The sequence below is a fragment of the Caloenas nicobarica genome, chromosome 21 (assembly GCF_036013445.1).
Source record: "Caloenas nicobarica isolate bCalNic1 chromosome 21, bCalNic1.hap1, whole genome shotgun sequence".
NCBI lineage: Eukaryota > Metazoa > Chordata > Aves > Columbiformes > Columbidae > Caloenas > Caloenas nicobarica.
The window spans coordinates 5240902-5254293 of record NC_088265.1 but is presented as its reverse complement, the minus strand read 5'-3'; the positions used below and the strand labels follow the sequence as shown (position 1 = coordinate 5254293).

At 51.3% G+C, this 13392-nt stretch overlaps 1 protein-coding gene across 1 annotated transcript in view; it reads left to right on the top strand.

Moving 5' to 3' along the window:
- Positions 1–13392, top strand: part of LOC135997088 (alpha-1,6-mannosyl-glycoprotein 4-beta-N-acetylglucosaminyltransferase-like) — a 40378-nt gene that overhangs the window by 15900 nt on the left and 11086 nt on the right. The window contains exon 5 of the transcript XR_010607362.1: positions 1969–2132. The gene's annotated coding sequence lies outside the window, so the exon portion shown is untranslated. The remainder of the gene's footprint in view (positions 1–1968; positions 2133–13392) is intronic.

The following is a 13392-nucleotide window of genomic DNA, read 5'->3' as shown; positions in this document are numbered from 1 at the left end:
TGCATAGTTATAAATTGTATTCGTGATACTCTAGGCCCAAAAGCTGCAGGTCTGCAATCGATCTTGTGTATTAGACACCATCAGGCACCATTTACTCCATTGTGTTGAGAAGAATATTCTGCTTCTCCAAGGCAATGGGGTCTTGTGTTTGCCCAAGGAGAACCTTTCTGAGATCAGGCTCTAGAAATATCTTGGGTTTTGCCCCTTTTTCTGTGGCCCTGCCCTTCACTTCAGGTGTGCAATAGCCTTGGCCTTGGCCCCGCTCTGCAATGGAGGGTCAAGTGGCTCCTCCGCTCGATCCGGCGTTTTGCTGATTTACCTGAGCTCTGGGTCTGCGGTGCTGGATAAAGTCAGGATCTAAATCTCTTTCAGGTAAAAAGCCCCTCTTGGTGGAAGGGAAAAAACAGAGAGGCTCAAACTTTCTTATGGGGAGAGCTGGGGCTGTTCAGCTGCAGAAGAGAAGCTGAGAGGGATCTGATCAATGGGATCAATATCTCAGGGTGGGTGGCAGAGGATGGACCAGACTCTGTTCAGTGGTGCCCAACAACAGGGTGAGGGGCAACGGGCACAGACTGAAACACAGGAGGGTCCATCTGAACAGGAGGAGAAACTTCTTTGCTGGGAGGTGCCAGAGCCTGGGCCAGGCTGCCCAGAGCGGGTGTGGAGTCTCCTGCTCTGGAGACATTCAAACCTGCCTGGACCGACCTGTGTGATCTGCTCTGGTGACCCTGCGTGAGCAGGGCTGGGCTGGGGATCTACAGAGGTCCTGCAACCCAACCAGCCTGGGATTCTGCGTAACCTCTGGTTTAACTTCTTGTGACCTTGTGGCTGGAGCAGCTGTGCCTGCCTGGGGTGAGCCAGGGCAGAGAGGGACCTTTCTGGGCTGTGTCTCTTTATAGTGATGGGGCTGCTCAGTGCAGCACCACAGCCCCATCCTGCCTCTGTGGAAATTGTAGCATGGAGGCTGTTGGTCTCTGCTCCCAAGGAACAAGCACCAGGACCAGAGGAAACGGCCTCAAGTTGCGCCAGGGGAGGTTGAGGTTGGATCTGGGGAACAATTTCTTCCCCAAAGGGCTGTCGAGCATTGGAATAGGCTGCCCAGGGCAGTGCTGGAGTCACCATCCCTGGAGGGGTTGAACAGATGGAGATGAGGGTCTCAGGGACATGAGGCAGTGCCAGGGCTGGGGGAACAGTTGGACTCCATGATCTTAGGGGTCTTTTCTAACCAAAATGATTCTATGAAGGAACCAGGCTGTAATAAATGCTGTGTGGAGCGATGGCCCATTGTGACAGGGATGTTTCCAGTCCTGACAGTTTGCTTCTTTGATGAAAATAAAACTGAGAAGACTAAGGCGAGATATATTCAGGCAGAAATCTGTGGGGGAATGTCTGTCTGGCATAGATAGTTTTAACTTCTTAGAAGGAGTAAATTGATTGAGACAGCTTTCCTTTGGGTTTGTACAATGTGTATTCTGTGGAGACTGCCAGCCTTTAAAATGTCCCGTGCACCCAGGTGTGGGCGTTACTGATATAAAAGCATTTTCTCACTCCATTGCGGTAATGTGTAAAATCCTGATCCTGCCATGTCTGCGTTCCCCCTCACTCAGCTGGAATCTTTTATAGCACCATGGCCTATGTCAGCTGGACTGATCTAAGGAAATATTCCATGGAAATAATCCTGGGTATTAGGTGCCCAAGGGGCTTCTAATTCCTTCCTCCTACTCCAGTGCTGCTGAGCGGAAGAACCTCTTTGGTGCTAATTTGCCGCTCTCTTTTCAGAGCAGAACCTCAGGCCTGGCTGCAGGATGCTCCCAACGTGAAATCACTCAGTTTTTACAGGTTTGAAAGCCAGGTGACCACAGGGATTTCGTGTTACCATCTTTCCCAGCACGATTGGCGAGGAGGTATTTTTATCTTCTCTGACATGCTTGTTGTCACAGCAATCTGGTTTTCTGTGCTTTTTTGCAGCCCAAAAGTACATCTCACTGCTTCTTGTGGGGCTGGAGTGAGCTGGATGGACACTTGGAGGAAGCAGCCTGAGCTGGTGAGACAACACTGAGCAATCCCTGGGAGTGAGTAAAGGAATGGCCCAGGCAGCTGAGACACCAAGTGCAGGGATCAGGTTTTTTCAGGTGAGTGCCTCAAACACAGACCCACCAAATACAAGATGAGCTTGAAAGTTGCATTTCAGTTTCAAGTCCCTTTTTCAGGAGGCCGGTTTCTGATTCCCTGGACGGGAGGGTTAACTGCGTGCGCATTGCCTTTGGGGTGATGGGAGGGATCTCACACATGACACCTCCAAGAGACTATTTTCTGTTCCCTTTCTTCCTCACTAACCCCCTGCCCAGCAGCCTTTTTGTCTGTCCCCTGTAACTCAAACGCAGCGGGCTCAGTTATCTTCTGGATGTCATCCCTCTCTGTGCTTAAAGCCCAGAAGAGATTGAAAAAGAGAGAGTTTGGCTGGAGAGAGCAGAATCTGCTGCTTTATTTCTCCCTACCAGCCTTGTCCTTGTTTGTAGGTGCACCACTGTACAGATCCCACAGATGCGGTTGGCTTTCCTGAATTTCTCAGTGTGCCGAATGCAGGTCTGTTCGAAAATCTAATGCCACTAGTAAGTCCTGAACCCTTGCCCAGAGTTCTGGGTAAATTGGGTTGATGTTATCCACTGAAACTGGCCTGCAGAGGTCTGTGACCAGCACAATGCTCTGGCAAGAGGCTTCATTTTACTTTGGGTAGCGCAGGATTAGTGATGACTTTGTGGGGCTGTTGGTTCCCGATTTCTGCCTCACACTTTGGCAGCAGGTGAGAGAGGAGCCTCGGAGGAGCTTCCACAGGCAGTGTCCTGGGAATCGAGGCCAAACACATTTCATCTGGCATGGAGGGAGAAGGAATCGGAGATCAGCGTAGGAAACAAAGAAAATTATGTAAAAGAGAAGCAATGCATCAGACATTGGCATTAATGCCCTGAGCTCTCCCCTTACTGATGTAGTTAGTCCTTACTCGTATTCATGGTGTCAGCTTTTGAAGGACAGGTGGCATTTTTGTGAACATGACCAGCGGCTGAGGACACACAAGAACAGCTTGTCCTTGTTCTTTCTGGAAATGGGTGTTAGCGACTACACTGTAAACCTTTTTCTGGCACAAGGATGGGGTCACATCAGCTGGCAGATATTTGAAGGGCAATTTATTTTAAATTATAAACAAACAGATTGACTTGTAAATACCCTGGAGATACATCTTACCAATATAAAAGGCAGCCTGTAATTCGGGGAGAAGGCATTTCATTCTTCAGCTGCGACAAAACGATCTGGTCTTTGTGTTAAGCATGAAATGGAATTTGCTTGCAAAATGCTTTTGGAATTGTAAACTGGTGAGAGGACACAAGGGCGCTTGGGCACCGGGCCAACCTCTTTGAGCTGTGCGGGATGGTTGGTTAGACCAAGGAATAGCAAATCTTCTCGCTTTTGCTGTCAGCTCCCTTTCAACTCCAAGGAAGTGGCTTCTGGTAATGGGCCTCAGTTTCCTCAATCAGCTGGTGTGCAGTGGTGCTGTGGGGGTTCTGTGAAGGCGACTGAAGAACTCCTGAGGGTCACAAGACCTGCTTGTGAGGGTGCGTTAAGATCTCCACGTGAAAGACCTGATGATCTTAAAAAGATGTGTAGAAGCCTCGTAGAGATTTCAGAGTAGTGTGTTAATGAACAAATGTGGTCAGTCACAGGCAGGAGCAGCTGGTGTGTGTGGGGGGGGTGGACAGAAGATGTGGTTTTCCCAGCCTGCTGGACGCTGGTAACTGGGGAGATACTGTGTCAGTGTGTGCTGGACGCTGGTAACTGGGGAGATATGGTGTCAGTGTGTCCTTTGGTCGTGCATAGACAGGCTGGTGTTGTGAAGGACCCTCTGTCAGGCGTGAGCTCCCATGGGATGCCCAGGGTAGAGAGCAACCATTGATGTAACAGCCACGAAAGGATAAATCTGGCCCGTGGGATTCAGTGTTGGGTGTCCTGGCCCAGGGCTGTGCAGCAATTGCTCACTTGTGCCTTGGGGTGTGATGGTGAGGAGGGTCCTGTTGCGGTGGGGTGGCTGGGGCAGCGAGTGGCAAACAACCCAGACATGGCTTGTGTCCCAAAGGGCTTGACTTGTTGTGTTTAACCTTTTCATGGGCTGCTTCTGCCCCTAGATTGGAAACCATTTCCAGACTAAATATTGACGGTTTACAAACAGGACAGTCTGAGTTCACCCAGGCCTCTTAAGACTAGAAAAGAGCTGCCCCCCCCAACCAGGGCAGTGCTCTGGCCACTGCTCCACACCGCTTCCCTCTGCTTCAGTTTGCTATGCTTTCCCAAGCAAAGAACAGAGGCTTTCTCAGATGGAAAAGGGAATTCTCCGTGGCCAGAAGTGTTTTTCAGGAGCTGATGCTCCATCCTGGAGCCTGTGTGGTGATGCAGCCCTGCTGTGAACCGCGCAGGAGCTTGAGAAGTGGCCTCACCTGCTGGAGCTGCCGTCTGAAGGGGCAGGAGAACGTGCTCGTTTGGAGTCAGGGCAGACGGAGACCTTGCAGAGCCAGACACATTGCTGGGTTTCATCTTCCGCAACACTAGGTAGAGCAGCGCCCGCAGAGGCAGCGCTTACAGCACATTTGGTTGTATCAATGTCTGTGAAGCGTCTGTGACGCCCTTCCTGCTGTCCTGACGCTGATGTGCATGCAATGCGGGGGAAGAGGGGAAGAAACAACGTCAGGCTGGATGTGGTAGATGACACCGATGGGACTGCAGCCTCTGGGGACCGTCCTCTGCTGTTTGGTTGCTTTGCGCCCATCTCTGCGCTGCATGGGCTTCCCTGTAAGTCTCCTTCTGACTTGACGGAGAAACCCTGAAGTTGGCGTTCTTTTCTGTGACACCTGGTTCAGCCAAAAAGAAGTCTCTCCAAGGTTTTTGATGGAATGAAATGAAACATTTAAGCTTAAGTGTGCTATTGGCACCAGGCCTGCTGCGGCTCAGTTTTACCTTCTAAGGCCGCATTCCTGCTGGGCTGCAGTCATCCCAGCCCACCTCAGGCTGTGAACTCCTGTAAACTTGGTCAGCTAAGAGCTGGGCTGATGGTTAGGGACACCTCCTTCTTGTTCGAAGTGGGGAAAATACTTCAGGTGAGACCAAAGAAATCTTTCCTGCTGAAGATCACTGCTTTGGGAGCGGTTTAAAGCCAAGTCCCCATGGTTTGGAAGGGTTGCTTGGTGCTGGTTTAGGAGCAGCAGTATTGGACCAGGTGTCTCAGCTTCCTTCCAACTTACACAGCTGGGGTTTTGTCTCCTTAAAAAATCCCAAGTCTGGGGCTTGTTCTCTTCTGACCTGACCTGCTGAGCTGTTGCTAAACAGCTGCTCTGGTTTGGAAAGGGTGAAGTGATTTCTGTGGAGAGCCCTGGGCAGGATGAATTGCTGGAGGGCTGGTGGGATGGGGAGAGGGCTGTGGTTATGGGGTCCCACCTGAATTTGGCTCCCTTGGAGCAGGGTTCTCTCCCGAAATGTTAGTAGCAATGTGGAGAAATGATTTGGTTGCTTTTGGAGGAGGTGATTTTCAGTGTATGCTCAGCCTCTCTGGCAAAGAGGAGAATGCAAAAATGTTAATAAGTGGGCAAGTTACCTCAGTACAGCCCAAATGTTGTGACTTCTCAGCTGTTAATTTGGGAGTCCTCAGATGGGCCATTCCTATGTATCCATCAATGCAGGTGGGAGTTTTGCCTGTCCCTTCAGGGCTGAGCCTCAAGGAGGAGAGAAATAGAGGTTTGAGCTATGGTAGCTTGTCATCTTCTGTGTGGACCAGCACCAGAGAGGGCTGTCTGCTTGGAAAAGGGACAGGGAGCGATCATAAGCCTTTTATTTCTATATTATTTGGAGGAAATAAAACATAAGCCAGAAAAGCAAGCAGCAATGTGCAGGTGGGAAGCTCCTGAAGGCTCCTGGTGTTACACTGATCACTTTAATACAAGTGCGTAGGTACATTTATGTTGCATTCTGTCAGAGCGTCTAGGCAAGTAGCTCACTTCTCTCCATGTGGAACAGTGATGTGTAGGGCAAGGAACAAGAGCTATGCTGGTTTACAACGATTCACCCCCTGGTTTGCCTCACAGGTCCATCTGCCTGTGTCTTAGGAACCTCCTGAACCAAAGCCTGTGGGCTCATTGTAGTATTTAATAGCTGCTTGATGAACTTTCCTCAGAGAACGGGAGTGTAGGCCTGCTCCACTGAGATCTCTGCAGCTTTAGTTATCAGCTCTAGTGGAGTACATATATTTATGATCAATTATAGTGACATATTACAGACACACGATGCCATCAGCAGTCGCCCCAGCTGTGCTGAAATGAACCCAAACTGTTGTATTTCCAGCTGGGGGCTCATGTGGTGTGGGATTTCCTTGTATGTGATCTTTTCAGGTCAGACTTGCTCCCCAGAAGGCAGTGACACTTTTGTTAGAAAAGATTTCATCCCGTCTAAATTAATCTTTTTGTTGCTAATCTCGGAGGTAACAAGATAGCCGTGTGGCAGGCAGCGCTCTCATCACACATGTAGGTTGTCTTAAAAATAGATTTTAAAAAATAATTTCTTGGGCCCTTTTAAAATGATCCTGGACCTTTGTCAAGAGAACTCCATGCTTTTCCTCCCCCAACATTCCTCTCTCCTCGGAATCCTGCTTCCCTTATATCTTTTTGGTTAGCCTTGCTTGCTGCTGTAGATGTTATTTCTCATATTATATTTCACCTTCTCCCTCTCCACGTCCCGCTGCAGGACAATCCCTTGTCCTGGTCTCAGCAGGACGGGAGGGGATAATGTTGCTGACAGAAGACTCTACGAGGCAATTAACAGCTTTTACCAGCAAGTAGATGCTGATTGGAAAGCAGGTTATTCTGTACTCATCAAAGATCCATTTGGAACTTGTCAAAGAGCCTTCTACTTGGAAGGGAAGACAAAAGAGGGCCTGGGCCAAGAAGCTGCTCTGTACCACTGCCGCAGTGGCTTTCTGCTTCATCAGGACTTTTTCAAGCGGTATTTTTTGACAGGAGCAGCCTGTGAAAATGTGACACGCAACCGCTTAACGCTCCCACGTCACTGAGACCTGTGCTGGATTGTTCTGGGCTCCTGACTCTATAACAAATGGTTCCGTGAGCAGTAGGAGTGAGCCAAAAATCATGTTTCCCTCCACTGCTCTTTTGGGCTCAGTGCGTAATGCAGAACAAGGTCTGGCCTCTGGCTGTGGGAGTAAAGAATGTCTGTACAGGGAGGTACTTGCTTTTGTCTGTGTAAACACAGGTGATCTGCACTGCTGGGACCTGCAAACCTTTGTGCAGAGACAGGAGTGGGGCTGCTGGGTCAGGAGTGTTTGGTGCAACACTGGAAGATACTGGTAGGTTACTGGAAGGCGCTGGTAGGTAGGTGGTGGTATCCTGCTTCCAGACTCCTTTCAGCGGTACCCAATGATGCGATGAGGGGCGACGGGCACAGGCTGAAACACAGGAGGGTCCATCGGAACATGAGGAGAAACTTCTTTGCTGGGAGGTGCCAGAGCCTGGACCAGGCTGCCCAGAGCGGGTGTGGAGTCTCCGCCTGGACCGACCTGTGTGATCTGCTCTGGTGACCCTGCGTGAGCAGGGCTGGGCTACGGGATCTACAGAGGTCCTGCAACCCCAACCAGCCTGGGGTTCTGTGACACCAAGATCCATGAGTGCTGCACCGGGGCTCCTGCTCATCTCTTGAACCCCCTTGAACCTGCCGTGGGGATGTGGGGTCCCCACTGAAGCATCACTACAGCAGGGACCTGCACTCCTGAGGTGACAGGAGAGCTGGAGAAATACCCAGAGCCAGCCTGCTCCAGAGGGACTTCTGGATTGATCAGTGATCCACCAGATCACACCAGACTTGCAGGGTCAGGCCTCTGCTGCCCAGTGCTGTGGTGTTTACTCCCCACTGCCTCCCTCCCAAGGTATGTCTGAGCTGCACACATATCTCGTGGGTGGCCGTGCACATCCCCTGCTCCTCTCCCAGTTGGCCCTATTTATAGTTTTCAAATGTTGGCAGGTAGGGGAAGTGAGACATTTGAAGAATGAGGGACTGTCACCGAGAAGGCAGGGATATTTATCTGAGCTGATGAAACTTCTTGTCATTGCACAGTATTAGGAGCTCTGCACATGTGTTGTGGGTCATCATTTCCAGGGCACTGGTGAGCTTGTTATTCAGGACAGAGCAAACAAAACATTGTTAGAGTGGGAAGAGGGATTTCTACCTGAATAAATTATACCCAGTTATCACCACCTGAGGGCTAAGATAACATCTCTCCCTTTATATTTCAACAGCCTGATCTCCCAGAGCAGTATCTTGTGTCTCTTCTATGCACACAGCACAAGCTGAGGGAAGGCTGAAACCTCTCCCTGGTGATTTAAAGTGGATGGGGTGTCTCCATTATTGCCCCCATTCTTTCTTTTGTTTTATCTACAAAAAGCTACATGCTTGTGCAGTTGCTCAGGGGAGCCTTTGCTGCTTGGTATTCAGTGCTTGGTTCCTCCAGACTCTTGCAGGAGGGTCCTCAGTGTGCTGAGACACCCCCTTGGATCTCTGTAGATCTTCAAGTGCCACAGAAACGGGGAAAATTCTCCTGAAAACTGATCTTGCTGGGGTGGGCATATTTCACAGTCTCTTCCCAGTCTTGATGACTCTTTCTGTGTTGGGGAATTCTCCTGACTGGAAAGACAGCGGTGGCCAGGTCTGCGGGGTGTCCCAGTGACAGAGATTTCTATTGTGTTCACAATAACCAGCTTGTACTGGTGCAGAGAGCTGCAGTCCTGTAAAAAAAATATTGACAATTTCTCTGCTTGCTCCTGTGACAGAGCTCTAGCCTGCCAAAAATACCATAGCAGGTACCACTCTAGAAAAGTTTGGGCTTGGACTAGAGACTTCTGAAGTCCCTTCCCTTCTACGATTCTGTGTTTTATGACACGATTCGAAGCATTGCACAGGAACTGGCACAGCATCACTCTGTAGATGTCTTTCCCAGAAGAGATTTATTCCAAACCCATGGCAGCTGATACTTAAATGTCCCTGCAGATTCATCTCCTGTTTGCCCAAAAGCAATCTCACACCAGGCAGGTAGTTGTAAGGCAGCCACAAAACCCTTGAACACTCACAACCTGCAGCACAAGTGTCCCGAAGTGGTGCTACCACTGGTCCCTGGGCCACCTCCAACAACATCCATCTCCTGCTGCTGGCTGAACGTGTTCTGGGGCTCCTCGAGACCCAGGAGGCATCTACCACAATTTAGAGAGCCAGGGCTGGAGCAACAAAGCAGCTGGAAAAGGAAGGGGCTTCGTTTTGTTGCTTTTTCTTCTCCTTTGACAAATATTTCCGTGCAGATGCTGAGTGCCTTTAAATTCACATAAGTTTGCCTGTGCATGCCATTTCTTCCAAAGTCACTTTTTGGGGGCTGAAGAGCTAGATTCTGTGTGTGTGCAGTTCTGTTCTGAGAAATGAGTTTATTCACCCTCCTCAAAGGGCTGGTGAAATACCTTGGTGCCGGTCACTCGTCTGAGCGTCACCAGGAGCTGGAAGGAGCCTGCTGGTGGGATGTTAACAGCATGACTGGTTTGTTCTCTGGAGAGGCCGGAGAAACACGGCACCAGATCAAACCAGGGATCCATGTGCTCTAGAATCTCGTCTTTCCCAGTACCCAGAGTGGTGGCCATTGCTCTTCACATTCCTGGAGGGGAGGCTGCCCTCACCTCTGAGCTCTTCTTTTCTCTTGGGCAAGTCCTGCAGGGCTGTAGTCACAATCCCTTGGAGATCCTGTTCAGGTCACCCTCTGTGTCACCCAAACAGGCTGCCAGAGCTGCAGTATGAAGGTAGAGCTGCAGCAGGGAAGGTGGGTTCGTGCTTCCCCTGAGACCTTTATTTCCGAGTGTGATAAAGCTGAAAGCTCACATGGGGTCTCAGAGCTGGGCAGTGGATGGCTGCAGTAGAAGCCATCTTCATAAAAGTTAGTAGCGCTTATGTTATCCAGAGTGGTGAGGGAACAGTATACACCTCGTGTTTTATCCTGAATCGCTGTCTGGCAGAGGAGCATTTCACTGATCAGAAAATCAGTCTCTCTTCTTCGTGTGCCAGTGCAGGCGCTGGCAGCTGAGCCTGCAGAGACAGAGGTTGGTGCTTCAGCCAGGCTCAGCTTTCCTTGGGCAAACATGGGGCTGTAACGGTGGTGATGGGCAGCAGAGCCTAAAGGGCCCTGAGGAAGCAAAGGAAACGGCCTCAAGTTGCGCCAGGGGAGGTTGAGGTTGGATCTGGGGAACAATTTCTTCCCCAAAGGGCTGTCGGGCATTGGAACAGGCTGCCCAGGGCAGTGGTAGAGTCACCATCCCTGGAGGGGTTGAACAGACACAGAGATGAGCTGCAGCCCAGTGACCCTCAGATGAGGTTCTCAGGGACATGGGACAGTGCCAGGGGTGGGGGAACGGTTGGACTGGATGATCTTGAGGGTCTCTTCCAACTGAAATGATTCTAAGCAGAGGGAGAGCGGGTGTGAGCCCCTTTTCCGCAGCCTCCTCCCACCGCAAAGGTGTTTATCCTAATGACAAGTGCTGTGCTCCTTTCATAACTGCTGCATTAGCAGAGGATCAAGTGGCACTTAATGGGAGCAGTCCCCTCATGAGGTGTGATTGAAAAGGTCACCGAGGTGGAAGGGAAAATATTTGCGGCAGGCTGACATAAGCCTTGGCTTCTGATTGACAACAGGTGGATATTTTATGGGCTGCTCCCCCCTGGTCCAGCATTTTTGCTGCCCTCCCCTCCTGCCATGTGTTGTTGGCTCGATGTTTTGCGGCGGCGCCGTGGAGCATCTGCTGAGCTCAGTGGGTGGCAGACGGCAGGACATGGCCCGGCCGCAGAATTCAGGGAAAAGGTGATTTGAGGCCAAGTGTGCGCTTCTGAATTTGGGAAAGTGAGGGAGTCAGGTGAGGTGTAAACAAAGCTTTCATGTGAAACTGCTCCAAGCTGAATTGGTAGGTTGGCCATGGCTGGACTCTTCATTTAATAGTACAATAAATAGCCTTATTCCTCAAGGCTTCTCAATTTGCTGGGTTTTGTCTCCCTTCTGCTGGCCTTGCGGTGGGTTTGCTGAAATGCCGTTGCTGGGGTGCAGCCAGCCTATGTTGGGAATGGCTTTAAACTGAAAGAGACTAGATTTAGATTAGATAGAAGGAAGAAATTCTTCCCCATGAGGGTGGTGAGGCCCTGGGACAGGCTGCCCAGAGAAGCTGTGGATGCCTCATCCCTGGGAGTGTTCAAGGCCAGGCTGGACGACCTTTGAGCAACCTGGTCTGGTGGAAGGTGTCCCTGCCCATGGCAGGGGGGTTGGAATTAGATCACCTTTAGGGTCCCTTCCAACCCAAACCATTCTATAATTCTGTGAACACCCCCAGTTTGTCCAAGCCGGCTGAAATCTTACTACTGCCCCTGGCAAGCCTGTCCCTGCAGTCACGGACACGTATTGATTACTTTGCACGTCTTCTCACCCTACTCTCTTGCTGCTTTTGGTGTCCCATCTGTCTTATATGGTTTCATTTGGGAGAATGCAGAGTATTCAATCCAGGCCAAGTTGCTGATGACAAGCTAATTAAAGATCAAGCAAGAGAGGAGTAGCCTAATGAGAGAGGAGTGGGAGGAAGGGCAGGTTGCCAGGGCTATGCTCTGACACGCTCGCTTAGTGGAGCTAATTGTGTGTTGTAATTGATGGTTCAAGAGATCTATTCACCGCACGGACTGTAGGGCAGAGTAACAGAGGCCTCTTTGGATGGCGTGTTCCCAACAGCTGCGATGGCATCACACCTCCGCAGGTCCAGATCTTCCTCTGTGGTGCAAGTAAATAGCTTTAACATGGAGTTGCGCTGTCTTACACAGTTGTAATAGGTGACAAGAGGTGTCTGGATGGACACCGGTGACAAGTGGTGTCCCTCAGGGGTCCGTATTGGGACCAGTGCTGTTTAGCATCTTCATCAGTGACATAGACAGTGGGATCAAGTGCACCCTCAGCAAGTTGAAACCAGGCTCAGTGGTGCAGGTGACACACCTGAGGGACATGATGCCATCAAGAGGGACCTGGACAACCTCATGAGGTTCAACAAGGCCAAGTGCAAGGTCCTGCACCTGGGTCGGGGCAACCCCCGGTATCAGTCCAGGCTGGGGATGGAGAGATGGAGAGCAGCCCCCAGGAGAAGGACTTGGGGTGCTGGGGATGAGAGACTGGACATGACCCGGCAACGTGCGTTCACAGCCCAGATCAATCGTATCTGGGGCTGCATCCCCGGAAGCTTGGGCAGCAGGTTTGGGGGGATTCTGCCCCTCTGCTCCGCTCTGGTGAGACCCCCCTGCAGTGCTGGGTCCTCAGCACAGGACACACATGGAGCTGCTGGAGAGGGGCCAGAGGAGCCCCAGAAATGATCCGAGGCTGGAACAGCTCTGCTGGGAGGACAGGCTGAGAGAGTTGGGGTGTTCAGCTGGAGAAGAGAAGCTCTGGGGAGACCTTAGTGCGGCCTTTCCGGGCTTAAAAGGGGCTGATAAGAAAGATGGGGACAGACTTTTTAGCAGGGGCTGTTGCAGTAGGACAAGGGGCGATTGTTTTAAACTAAAGGAGAGAGATTCAGGCTGGACATGAGGAAGGAATCGTTGCCCCTGAGGGTGATGAGAGCCTGGCCCAGGTTGGCCAGAGAGGTGGTGGATGAACCATCCCTGGAGACATCCCAGGCCAGGCTGGACGGGGCTCTGAGCAACCTGAGCTGGTGCAGATGTCCCTGCTCATGGCAGGGGGGGCACTGGGGGAGCTGGGAAGGCCCTTCCAACCCAAACTGTTCTCTGATTCTATGATTCTCTGATCTGGAAAGTATGCTGTGGCCATGTCAGTGGACACAAAAAGCCAAGAGCAGGAATGACTCTTCTCAGGACCAGCAGTGGTCACGCTGAAGGTCACGTGCGGCCCAGCAGCTCTGATCACGATCCAGGTCACCTCCCTGCGGTGCAGGTCAGTGTGAAAGAGGGGTGGATGCTGGCACTGGCTGCAGTCACTGCTCTGCCGGATCATTTCACCGGGCACGTGTGCGCTGGAAGCTCGCGGGGTAACGGGGGTTGGCTCAGCTCGTGCTCGCGGGGTGGCAATGGCCACCGGCCAAGTGACAGCGGCTGCTGGCCATGGGGCTGCTGACCCAGCTGCACAGCAGGACACCGCTCTCAGCGCCCCACCCTGCGGCTGCTTCTCCCGCTTCATCCAAATTAGTTAAAGCAAGACACATCTCCACCTCTGGGAGATGCTGGAGGGTGAGGAAAAGCTGGTTTATTATTTTGAGGAGATTTTTATTTGGTTTTGCT